Here is a 14,021-nt window from a genome sequence, read left to right on the forward strand (position 1 = left end):
AACTCTCTGAAATCATCACTATTAATAATAAGATATCTTTCTGAGTTCATCACTTATAGTAATAAGTATACTCTCTGAGATCATCACCAGTAGTAATAAGACAACTCTCCGAGATCATCCCTATATAATAAGTATACTCTCTGAGATCATCATTAGTAGTAATAGGACAACTCTCTGAGATTATCACTAATAGTAATAAGATAACTCTCCGAGATCATCCCTCATAATAAGTATACTCTCTGAGATCATCATTAGTAGTATTAAGACAACTCCCTGAGATCATCACTAATAGTAATAAGACAACTCTCTAAAATCATCATTGATAGTCACAAGACAACTCTCTGAGATCATCATTAGTAGTAATAAGAGAACTCTCTGAGATCATCACTAATAGTAATAAGTATACTTTCTGAGATCATTATTAGTAGTAATAAGACAAATCTCTGAGATCATTACTAAAAATAATTGGACATTTCTCTGAGATCATCATTAGTATATTTAAGACAACTCCCTGAGATCATCACTAATAGTAATAATTCAACTTTTCTTAGATCATCACTAATAGTCACAAGACAACTATCTGAGATCATTATTAGTTGTAATAAGACAACTCTCTGAGATTATTACTAATAGTAATAAGACAACTCTCTGTGATCATCACTAATAGTAATAAGACAACTTTCTGAGATCATCATTAGTAGTTATAATACAACTCTTTGAGATGATCACAATAGTATAAGATAATTCTTTGAGATCATCATTAGTTGTAATAAGACACTCTCTGAGATAATTGCTAATAATAATTAAACATTTCTCTGAGATCATCATTAGTAGTAATAAGAGAACTCTCTCAAATCATCAGTAATAGTAATAAGACAACTCTCAAAGAGCATCGTTAGTAGTAATGAGACAAATCTTTGAGATCATCACTGTTATTAATAAGACAAGTCTCTGAGATCATCACTAATCGTAATATGACAACTCTCTTAGATCATTATTTGTAGTAATAAGACAACTCTCTGAGATCATCACCAATCGTAATAAGACAACTCTCTGAAATTATCACTAATAGTCACAACAGAGATCATCACTAATAGTCACAACACAACTCTCTGAGATGATCACTAATAATAATAAAACAACTCTCTGAGATCATCACTTATAGTAATAAGTATACCTTCTGAGATCATCATTAGTTGTAATAAGACAACTCTCTGAGATCATGACTAATAGTAATTAGACATTTCTGTGAGATCATCATTAGTAGTAATAAGACAACTCTCTGAGATCATCACTTATAATAATAAGTATACTCTCTGAGATCATCATTAGTAGTAATAAGACAAATCTCTGAGATCATCACTAATAGTAATAAGACAACTATCTGAGATCATCACTAATAGTAATAAGACAATTCTCTGAGATCATCTTTGATAATAATAAGACAACTCTCTGAAATCATCATTGATAGTCACAAGACAACTCTCTGAGATCATCATTAGTAGTAATAAGAGAACTCTCTGAGATCATCACTAATAGTAATAAGTATACTTTCTGAGATCATTATTAGTAGTAATAAGACAAATCTCTGAGATCATAATTAATATTAATAAGACAACTCTCTGAGATCATCACTAATAGTAATAAGACAACTCTTTGAGATGATCACTAATAGTAATAAGATAACTCTCTGAGATCATTACTAATAATAATTAGACATTTCTCTGAGATCATTACTAATAATAATTAGACATTTCTCTGAGATCATCATTAGTATATTTAAGACAACTCCTGAGATCATCACTAATAGTAATAATTCAACTTTCTTAGATCATCACCATAGTCACAAGACAAACTCTCTGAGATCATCATTAGTGGTAATAAGACAACTCTTTGAGATCATCACCAGTAGTAAAAGACAACTCTCTGTGATCATCACTAATAGTAATAAGACAACTCTCTGAGATCATCATTAGTAGTTATAATACAACTCTTTTAGATCATCGTTAGTAGTAATAAGACAAGTCTCTGAGATCATCACTAATAGTAATAAGAATACTCTCTGAGATCATCATTAGTAGTAATAAGACAACTCTCTGAGATAATCACTAATAGTAATAAAGAACTCTCTGAGATCATCACTAATAGTAATAAGACAACTCTTTGAGATGATCACTAATAGTAATAAGATAACTCTCTGAGATCATCATTAGTTGTAATAAGACACCTCTCTGAGATAATTGCCAATAATAATTAAACATTTCAATAAGATCATCATTAGTAGTAATAAGACAACTCCACTGAGATCATCACTAATAGTAATAATTCAACTTTCTGAGAATATCCCTAATAGTCACAAGACAACTCTCTGAGATCATCATTAGTTGTAAAAAGAACTCTCTGAGATCATTACTAATAATAATTAGACATTTCTCCGAGATCATCTTTAGTAGTAATAAGAGAACTCTCTCAAATCATCACTAATCGTAATAAGACAACTCTCTGAGATCATAACTAATAGTAATAAGACAACTATCTGAGATCATCACTAATAGTAATAAGACAACTCTTTGAAATCATCACTAAAAGTAATTAGACAACTCTCTGAGATCATCTTTGATAATAATAAGACAAGTCTCTGAGATCATCATTAATAGTAATGAGAGAACTCTCTAAGATCATCACTAATGGTAATAAGACAACTCTCTGAGATCACCATTAGTAGTAATAAGACAAATCTCTGAGATTATCATTAGTAGTAATAAAACAAGTTTCTGAGATCATGACTATTAGTAATAAGACAACCCTCTGAGATCATCTTTGATAATAATAAGACAACTCTCTTAGATCGTAGTTAATAGTAATAAGATAACTCTCTGAGATCATCTTTGATAATAATAAGAAACTCTCTTAGCTCGTAGTTAATAGTAATAAGATAAGTCTCTGAGATCATCATTAGTTGTAATGAGACAACTCTCTGAGATCATGACTAATAGTAATTAGACATTTCTGTGAGATCATCATTAGTAGTAATAAGACAACTCTCTGAGATCATCACTTATAATAATAAGTATACTCTCTGAGATCATCATTAGTAGTAATAAGACAAATCTCTGAGATCATCACTAGTAGTAATAAGACAACTCTCTCAGATCATCACCTGATAGTAATGAGACAACTATATCAGATCATCTTTGATAATAATAAGACAACTCTCTGAGATCATCACTAATAGTAATATGACAATTCTCTGAGATCATCTTTGATAATAATAAGACAACTCTCTGAGATCATCATTAGTAGTATAAGACAATTCTCTGAGATCATCTTTGATAATAATAAGAGAACTCTCTGAAATCATCACTATTAATAATAAGATATCTTTCTGAGTTCATCACTTATAGTAATAAGTATACTCTCTGAGATCATCACCAGTAGTAATAAGACAACTCTCGAGATCATCCCTATATAATAAGTATACTCTCTGAGATCATCATTAGTAGTAATGGGACAACTCTCTGAGATTATCACTAATAGTAATAAGATAACTCTCCGAGATCATCCCTCATAATAATAAGTATACTCTCTGAGATCATCATTAGTAGTATTAAGACAACTCCTGAGATCATCACTAATAGTAATAAGACAACTCTCTAAAATCATCATTGATAGTCACAAGACAACTCTCTGAGATCATCATTAGTAGTAATAAGAGAACTCTCTGAGATCATCACTAATAGTAATAAGTATACTTTCTGAGATCATTATTAGTAGTAATAAGACAAATCTCTGAGATCATTACTAAAAATAATTGGACATTTCTCTGAGATCATCATTAGTATATTTAAGACAACTCCTGAGATCATCACTAATAGTAATAATTCAACTTTCTTAGATCATCACTAATAGTCACAAGACAACTATCTGAGATCATTATTAGTTGTAATAAGACAACTCTCTGAGATTATTACTAATAGTAATAAGACAACTCTCTGAGATCATTATTAGTAGTAACAAGACAACTATCTGAGATCATCACCAGTAGTAAAAAAGACAACTCTCTGTGATCATCACTAATAGTAATAAGACAACTTTCTGAGATCATCATTAGTAGTTATAATACAACTCTTTGAGATGATCACTAATAGTAATAAGATAATTCTTTGAGATCATCATTAGTTGTAATAAGACACCTCTCTGAGATAATTGCTAATAATAATTAAACATTTCTCTGAGATCATCATTAGTAGTAATAAGAGAACTCTCTCAAATCATCAGTAATAGTAATAAGACAACTCTCAAAGAGCATCGTTAGTAGTAATGAGACAAATCTTTGAGATCATCACTGTTATTAATAAGACAAGTCTCTGAGATCATCACTAATCGTAATATGACAACTCTCTTAGATCATTATTTGTAGTAGTAAGACAACTCTCTGAGATCATCACTAATCGTAATAAGACAACTCTCTGAAATTATCACTAATAGTCACAACAGAGATCATCACTAATAGTCACAACACAACTCTCTGAGATGATCACTAATAATAATAAAACAACTCTCTGAGATCATCACTTATAGTAATAAGTATACCTTCTGAGATCATCATTAGTTGTAATAAGACAACTCTCTGAGATCATGACTAATAGTAATTAGACATTTCTGTGAGATCATCATTAGTTGTATTAAGACAACTTTCTGAGATCATCACTAATAGTCACTAGACAACTCTCTGAGATCATCATTATTAGTAATAAGACAACTCTGTGAGATCATCACTAATAGTAATAAGTATACCTTCTGAGATCATCATTGGTTGTAATAAGACAACTCTCTGAGATCATGACTAATAGTAATTAGACATTTCTGTGAGATCATCATTGGTTTGTTGTAAGACAACTTTCTGAGATCATCACTAACAGTCACTAGACAACTCTCTGAGATCATCATTATTAGTAATAAGACAACTCTGTGAGATCATCACTAACAGTAATAAGTATACCTTCTGAGATCATCATTAGTTGTAATAAGACAACTCTCTGAGATCATCACTAATAGTAATTAGACATTTCTGTGAGATCATCATTAGTTGTATTAAGACAACTTTCTGAGATCATCACTAATAGTCACTAGACAACTTTCTGAGATCATCATTATTAGTAATAAGACAACTCTGAGATCATCACTAATAGTAATAAGACAACTCTCTGAGATCATCACTTATAATTATAAGTATACTCTCTGAGATCATCATTAGTAGTAATAAGACAAATCTCTGAGATCATCACTAATAGTAATAAGACAACTCTCTGAGATCATTATTAGTAGTAATAAAACAAATTTCTGAGATCATCACTATTAGTAATAAAACAACCGTCTGAAATTATATTTAATAATAATAAGACAACTCTCTTTGATCGTAGTTAATAGTAATAAGACAAATCTCTGAGATCATCACTGTTACTAATAAGACAACTTTCTGAGATCATCACTGTTACTAATAAAACAACTTTCTGACATCATCAGTGTTACTAATAAGACAACCCTCTGAGATCATCTTTGATAATAATAAGACAACTCACTTAGATCGTAGTTAATAGTAATAAGATAACTCTCTGAGATCATTACTAATAGTAATTAGACATTTCTCTGAGATCATCATTAGTAGTAATAAGACAAATCCCTGAGATCATCACTAATAGTAAAAAGAAAACTCTTTGAGATCATCACTAATAGTAAGAAAACAACTCTCTGAGATCATGGTTTATAATAATAATACAACTCTCTGAGATCATCACTAATAGTCACAAGACAACTCTCTGAGATCACCACCAATATTAATAAGACAACTCTCTGAGATCATCACATAACAATAATAATAAGACAACTCTCGTCAATCATCATTAGTAGTAATAAAACAATTCTCTGAGATCATCATTAATAGTAATAAGACAACCCTCTAAAATAATCTTTGATAATAATAAGAAAACTCACTGAGATCATCATTACATAGTAATAATAGAACTCTCTGAGATTATTACTAATAGTAATAAGACAACTCTCTGAGATCATTATTAGTGGTAATAAGACAACTCTGAGATCATCACCAGTAGTAAAAAGACAACTCTCTGAGATTATCACTAATAGTAATAAGACAACTCTCCGAGATCATCCCTTATAATAATAAGTATACCTCTGAGATCATCATTAGTAGTAATAAGACAACTCTCTGAGATCATCACTAATAGTAATAAAGAACTTTCTCTGAGATCATCACTAATAGTAATAAGACAACTCTTTGAGATGATCACTAATAGTAATAAGATAACTCTCTGAGATCATCATTATTTATAATAAGACACCTCTCTGAGATAATTGCTAATAATAATTAAACATTTCTCTGAGATCATCATTAGAGTAGTAATAAGACGACTCCCTGAGATCATCACTAATAGTAATAATTCAACTTTCTGAGAATATCACTAATAGTCACAAGACAACTCTCTGAGATCATCATTAGTTGCAAAAAAGAACTCTCTGAGATCATTACTAATAATAATTAGACATTTCTTCGAGATCATCTTTAGTAGAATAAGAGAACTCTCTCAAATCATCACTAATAGTAATAAGACAACTCTCAGAGAGCATCGTTAGTAGTAATGAGACAAATCTCTGAGATCATCACTGTTACCAATAAGACAAGTCTTTGAGATCATCACTTATAAAAATAAGTATACTCTCTGAGATCATCATTAGCAGTAATAAGACAAATCTCTGAGATCATCACTAATAGTAATAAGACAACTCTCTGAGATCATCACTAATAGTAATGAGACAACAATATCAGATAATCTTTAATAATAATAAGACAACTCTCTGAGATCATCACTAATAGTAATAAGACAATTCTCTGAGATCATCTTTGATAATAATAAGACAAACTCTGAAATCATCATTGATAGTCACAAGACAACTCTCTGAGATCATCATTAGTATATTTAAAACAACTCACTGAGATCATCACTAAGAGTAATAATTCAACTTTCTTAGATCATCACTAATAGTCACAAGACAACTATCTGAGATCATCATTAGTTGTAATAAGACAACTCTCTGAGATTATTACTCATAGTAATAAGACAACTCTCTGAGATCATTATTAGTGGTAATAAGACAACTCTCTGAAATCATCATTGATAGTCACAAGACAACTCTCTGACATCATCACTAATAGTAATAAGACAACTCTCCGAGATCATCCCTTATAATAATAAGTATACTCTCTGAGATCATCATTAGTAGTAATAAGACAACTCTCTAAGATCATCACTAATAGTAATAAAGAACTCTCTGAGATCATCACTAATAGTAGATAAGACAACTCTTTGAGATGATCACTAATAGTAATAAGATAACTCTCTGAGATCATCATTATTTATAATAAGACACCTCTCTGAGATAATTTGCTAATAATAATTAAACATTTCTCTGAGATCATCATTAGTAGTAATAAGACGACTCCTCTGAGATCATCACTAATAGTAATAATTCAACCTTCTGAGAATATCACTAATAGTCACAAGACAACTCTGAGATCATCATTAGTTGTAAAAAAAGAACTCTGAGATCATTACTAATAATAATTAGACATTTCTCCGAGATCATCTTTGGTAGAATAAGAGAACTCTCAAATCATCACTAATAGTAATAAGACAACTCTCAGAGAGCATCGTTAGTAGTAATGAGACAAATCTCTGAGATCATCACTGTTACCAATAAGACAAGTCTTTGAGATCATCACTTATAATAATAAGTATACTCTGAGATCATCATTAGTAGTAATAAGACAAATCTCTGAGATCATCACTAATAGTAATAAGACAACTATCTGAGATCATCACTAATAGTAATAAGACAATTCTCTGAGATCATCTTTGATAATAATAAGACAACTCTGAAATCATCATTGATAGTCACAGACAACTCTCTGAGATCATCATTAGTAGTAATAAGATAACTCTGAGATCATCACTAATGGTAATAAGTATACTTTCTGAGATCATTATTAGTAGTAATAAGACAAATCTCTGAGATCATAATTAATATTAATAAGACAACTCTCTGAGATCATCACTAATAGTAATAAGACAACTCTTTGAGATGATCACTAATAGTAATAAGATAACTCTCTGAGATCATTACTAATAATAATTAGACATTTCTCTGAGATCATTACCAATAATAACTAGACATTTCTCTGAGATCATCATTAGTATATTTAAGACAACTCCTGAGATCATCACTAATAGTAATAATTCAACTTTCTTAGATCATCACCAATAGTCACAAGACAACTCTCTGAGATCATTACAGTGGTAATAAGACAACTCCTTGAGATCATCACCAGTAGTAAAAGACAACTCTCTGTGATCATCACTAATAGTAATAAGACAACTCTCTGAGATCATCATTAGTAGTTATAATACAACTCTTTAGATCATCGTTAGTAGTAATAAGACAAGTCTCTGAGATCATCACTAATAGTAATAAGAATACTCTCTGAGATCATCATTAGTAGTACAAGACACAACTCTGAGATAATCACTAATAGTAATAAAGAACTCTCTGAGATCATCACTAATAGTAATAAGACAACTCTTTGAGATGATCACCATAGTAATAAGATAACTCTCTGAGATCATCATTAGTTGTAATAAGACACCCTCTGAGATAATTGCCAATAATAATTAAACATTTCAATAAGATCATCATTAGTAGTAACAAGACAACTCCCTGAGATCATCACTAATAGTAATAATTCAACTTTCTGAGAATATCCCTAATAGTCACAAGACAACTCTCTGAGATCATCATTAGTTGTAAAAAAAGAACTCTCTGAGATCATTACTAATAATAATTAGACATTTCTCCGAGATCATCTTTAGTAGTAATAAGAGAACTCTCTCAAATCATCACTAATCGTAACAAGACAACTCTCTGAGATCATAACTAATAGTAATAAGACAACTATCTGAGATCATCACTAATAGTAATAAGACAACTTTGAAATCATCACTAAAAGTAATTAGACAACTCTCTGAGATCATCTTTGATAATAATAATAAGACAAGTCTCTGAGATCATCATTAATAGTAATGAGAGAACTCTCTAAGATCATCACTAATGGTAATAAGACAACTCTGAGATCACCATTAGTAGTAATAAGACAAATTCCTGAGATTATCATTAGTAGTACAAACAAGTTTCTGAGATCATGACTATTAGTAATAAGACAACCCCTCTGAGATCATCTTTGATAATAATAAGACAACTCTTAGATCGTAGTTAATAGTAATAAGATAACTCTGAGATCATCTTTGATAATAATAAGAAAACTCTCTTAGCTCGTAGTTATTAGTAATAAGATAAGTCTCTAAGATCATCATTAGTTGTAATGAGACAACTCTCTGAGATCATGACTAATCAGTAATTAGGACATTTCTGTGAGATCATCATTAGTAGTAATAAGACAACTCTGAGATCATCACTTATAATAATAAGTATACTCTCTGAGATCATCATTAGTAGTAATAAGACAAATCTCTGAGATCATCACTAATAGTATAAGACAATCTCTCTCAGATCATCACCGATAGTAATGAGACAACTATATCAGATCATCTTTGATAATAATAAGACAATCTCTCTGAGATCATCACTAATAGTAATATGACAATTCTCTGAGATCATCTTTGATAATAATAAGACAACTCTCTGAGATCATCATTAGTAGTAATAAGACAATTCTCTGAGATCATCTTTGATAATAATAAGAGAACTCTCTGAAATCATCACTATTAATAATAAGATATCTTCTGAGTTCATCACTTATAGTAATAAGTATACTCTGAGATCATCACCAGTAGTAATAAGACAACTCTCGAGATCATCCCTATATAATAAGTATACTCTCTGAGATCATCATTAGTAGTAATAGGACAAATCCTCTGAGATTATCACTAATAGTAATAAGATAACTCTCCGAGATCATCCCTCATAATAATAAGTATACTCTCTGAGATCATCATTAGTAGTATAAGACAACTCCCCTGAGATCATCACTACATATAATAAGACAACTCTCTAAAATCATCATTGATAGTCACAAGACAACTCTGAGATCATCATTAGTAGTAATAAGAGAACTCTGAGATCATCACTAATAGTAATAAGTATACTTTTCTGAGATCATTATTAGTAGTAATAAGACAAATCTCTGAGATCATTACTAAAAAATAATTGGACATTTCTCTGAGATCATCATTAGTATATTTAAGACAACTCCCTGAGATCATCACTAATAGTAATAATTCAACTTTCTTAGATCATCACTAACAGTCACAAGACAACTATCTGAGATCATTATTAGTTGTAATAAGACAACTCTCTGAGATTATTACTACATAGTAATAAGACAACTCTCTGAGATCATTATTAGTAGTAACAAGACAACTATCTGAGATCATCACCAGTAGTAAAAAGACAACTCTGCAGATTATCACTAGTAGTAATAAGACAACTTTCTGAGATCATCATTAGTAGTTCATAATACAACTCTTTGAGATGATCACTAATAGTAATAAGATAATTCTTTGAGATCATCATTAGTTGTAATAAGACACCCTCTGAGATAATCGCTAATAATAATTAAACATTTCTCTGAGATCATCATTAGTAGTAGTAATAAGAGAACTCTCTCAAATCATCAGTAATAGTAATAAGACAACTCTCAAAGAGCATCGTTAGTAGTAATGGAGACAAATCTTTGAGATCATCATCACTGTTATTAATAAGACAAGTCTCTGAGATCATCACTAATCGTAATATGACAACTCTCTTAGATCATTATTTGTAGTAATAAGACAACTCTGAGATCATCACCAATCGTAATAAGACAACTCTCTGAAATTATCACTAATAGTCACAACAGAGATCATCACTAATAGTCACAAACACAACTCTCTGAGATGATCAACCAATAAGTAATAAAACAACTCCTCTGAGATCATCACTTATATAGTAATAAGTATACCTTCTGAGATCATCATTAGTTGTAATAAGACAACTCTCTGAGATCATGACTCATTAGTAATTAGACATTTCTGTGAGATCATCATTAGTTGTATTAAGACAACATTCTTCTGAGATCATCACTAATAGTCACTAGACAACTCTCTGAGATCATCATTATTAGTAATAAGACAACTCTGTGAGATCATCACTCAATAGTAATAAGTATACCTTCTGAGATCATCATTAGTTGTAATAAGACAACTCTCTGAGATCATGACCATAGTAATTAGACATTTCTGTGAGATCATCATTAGTTGTATTAAGACAACTTTCTGAGATCATCACTAATAGTCACTAGACAACTCTCTGAGATCATCATTATTAGTAATAAGACAACTCTCTGAGATCATCACTAATAGTAATAAGACAACTCTCTGAGATCATCACTTATAATTATAAGTATACTCTCTGAGATCATCATTAGTAGTAATAAGACAAATCTCTGAGATCACTATTAGTAATAAGACAACTCTCTGAGATCATTATTAGTAGTAATAAAACAACTTTCTGAGATCATCACTGATAGTAATAAGACAACCATCTGAGATCATCATTAATAGTAATAAGACAAGTCTCTGAGATCATCACTAAATGTAATAAGACAAGTCTCTGAGATCATCACTCAATTGTAATAAGACAACTCTCTGAAATCATTTTTTTTTGCAATACAAGCAATTCTCTGAAATCATCACCAGTAGTAAAAAAAACAACCCTGAGAGATCGTTATTAGTAGTAATAAAACAAATTTGTGAGATCATCACCAGTATAGTAATAAGACAAATCCTTTCTGAGATCATTGTTAGTAGTAATAATACAACTCTCTGAGATTATCACTAATAGTAATAAGACAACTCTTTGAAATCATCACTAAAAGTGTAATTAGAAAACTCTCTGAGATCATCTCTTTGATAATAATAAAGACAAGTCTCTGAGATCATCATTAATAGTAATGAGAGAACTCTCTAAGATCAACACTAATGGTAATAAGACAACTTTCTGAGATCATCATTAGCAGTAATAAGACAAATCTCTGAGATTATCATTAGTAGTAACAAATCAACTTTCTGAGATCGTGACTATTACTTAATGAGACAACCTACTGAGATCATCTTTGACAATAATACAAGACAACCGTCTTAGGTCGTAGTTAATAGTAAAAGAGATAAACTCTCTGAGATCATCATTATTTGTAATAAGAAAACTCTCTTAGATCATGACCTAATAGTAATGAAGACATTGCTGTGAGATCATCATTAGTTGTATTAAGACAACTTTCTGAGATCATCACCTAACAGTCACTGTGAACACCTCTTAGATCATCAGCATTAGTAATAGCACAGACTCCCTGAGATCATCAATTTAATAGTAATGAGACACAACTCCTATCAGATCATCTTTGATAATAATAAGACAACCCTCTGATCATCATCACTAATAGTAACAAGACAAATTCTCTGAGATCATCTTTGATAACAACAAAACAACTCTCTGAGATCATCATCAGTGAGTAACAAGACAGATCCCTGAGATCATAACTGAATATTAATAAGACAACTCTCTGAGATCATCACTAGTAGTAGTAAGACAACTTTCTCTGAGATCATTACTAATAGTAATAAGACAACTCTTTGAGATCATCACTAATAGTAATAAGATAACTCTCTGAGATCATCATTAGTTGTGATAAGACACCTCTCTGAGATAATTACTAATAATAATTAGACATATCTTTGAGATCATCATTAGTTGTAAAGCTATGACAACTGTATCAGATCATCACTAATAGTAATAATTCAACTTTCTGAGATCATCCACTAAATAGTCACAAGACAACTTCTCTGAGATCATCAACAATAGTAATAAGACAATTTTCTTAGAATAATCACCAATAGTAGCAAGACAACTCTCAGAGATCATCTCTTGATAATAAGGCAGACAACCGTCTGAGTTCATCACTATTAGTGTAAGACATCTCTGAGAGTTCATCATTTATAGTAATAAGCAGTTACTCTCTGAGATCATCATTAGTAGTAATAAGACAACTCTCTGAGATCATCATTATTTGTCATAATATAACTCTCTGAGGTAATCTTTTGATAATAATAAGACAACTTTCTGTGATGATCACTCATGAGTAATAAGACAAATCCTCTGAGATCATCATCATTAGTAGTAGTGACAACTCTCTGAGATCGTTATTAATAGTAATAAGACAATCCTCTAGATCGTCGTTAATAGTAATAGAATAACTCTCTGAGATCGTCGTTAATAGTAACAAGACATACTCTCTGAGACTGTCGTTAATAGTAATAAGACAACTCTCTGAGATCGTCGTTAATAGTAATAAGACAACTCTGAGATCGTCGTTAATAGTAATAAGACAACTCTGAGATCATCACTTATAGTAATAAAACTTTCTGTTATCACTTTTTTAATTAACGTCCTAAGTTGGTCAGTTGTAGTTTTTTACTTACAACGCAAAAGAGGGTACAGTTCCTCAGAGCCTATATAGCACATTGTGTAATTTTGTGTAAACTGTCTTTCTAAAGAACTATGATTCAATCAAAATGAGTCAACATTTAATTTAGGCTAAAACAAAATCTATCTATTTCACAACATATAATGTGGATCTGGTTTAGAATACCCATTATTTGGGGCTCCAACACAAAGAAATAATTACAGTACTGCCACATTTTAGTGGGTATTTCAATATACTTAGATATTGCTGAGATATAGTTCTTGACTGAAGGTTATGTGCTTGCTATATTATAGTAATTAGTTTAGCGGTTTTTTTAGGTTTATAATAACAGCAGTTCGTGATAGGACAGAATTTTGGTGTGCTAGATAATTATAGATTGGCACCTGATGATACACCGTTGTCATGTGGA

This window comes from Tachypleus tridentatus, unplaced genomic scaffold, assembly GCF_004210375.1.
Source record: "Tachypleus tridentatus isolate NWPU-2018 unplaced genomic scaffold, ASM421037v1 Hic_cluster_1, whole genome shotgun sequence".
Classification (NCBI taxonomy): domain Eukaryota; kingdom Metazoa; phylum Arthropoda; class Merostomata; order Xiphosura; family Limulidae; genus Tachypleus; species Tachypleus tridentatus.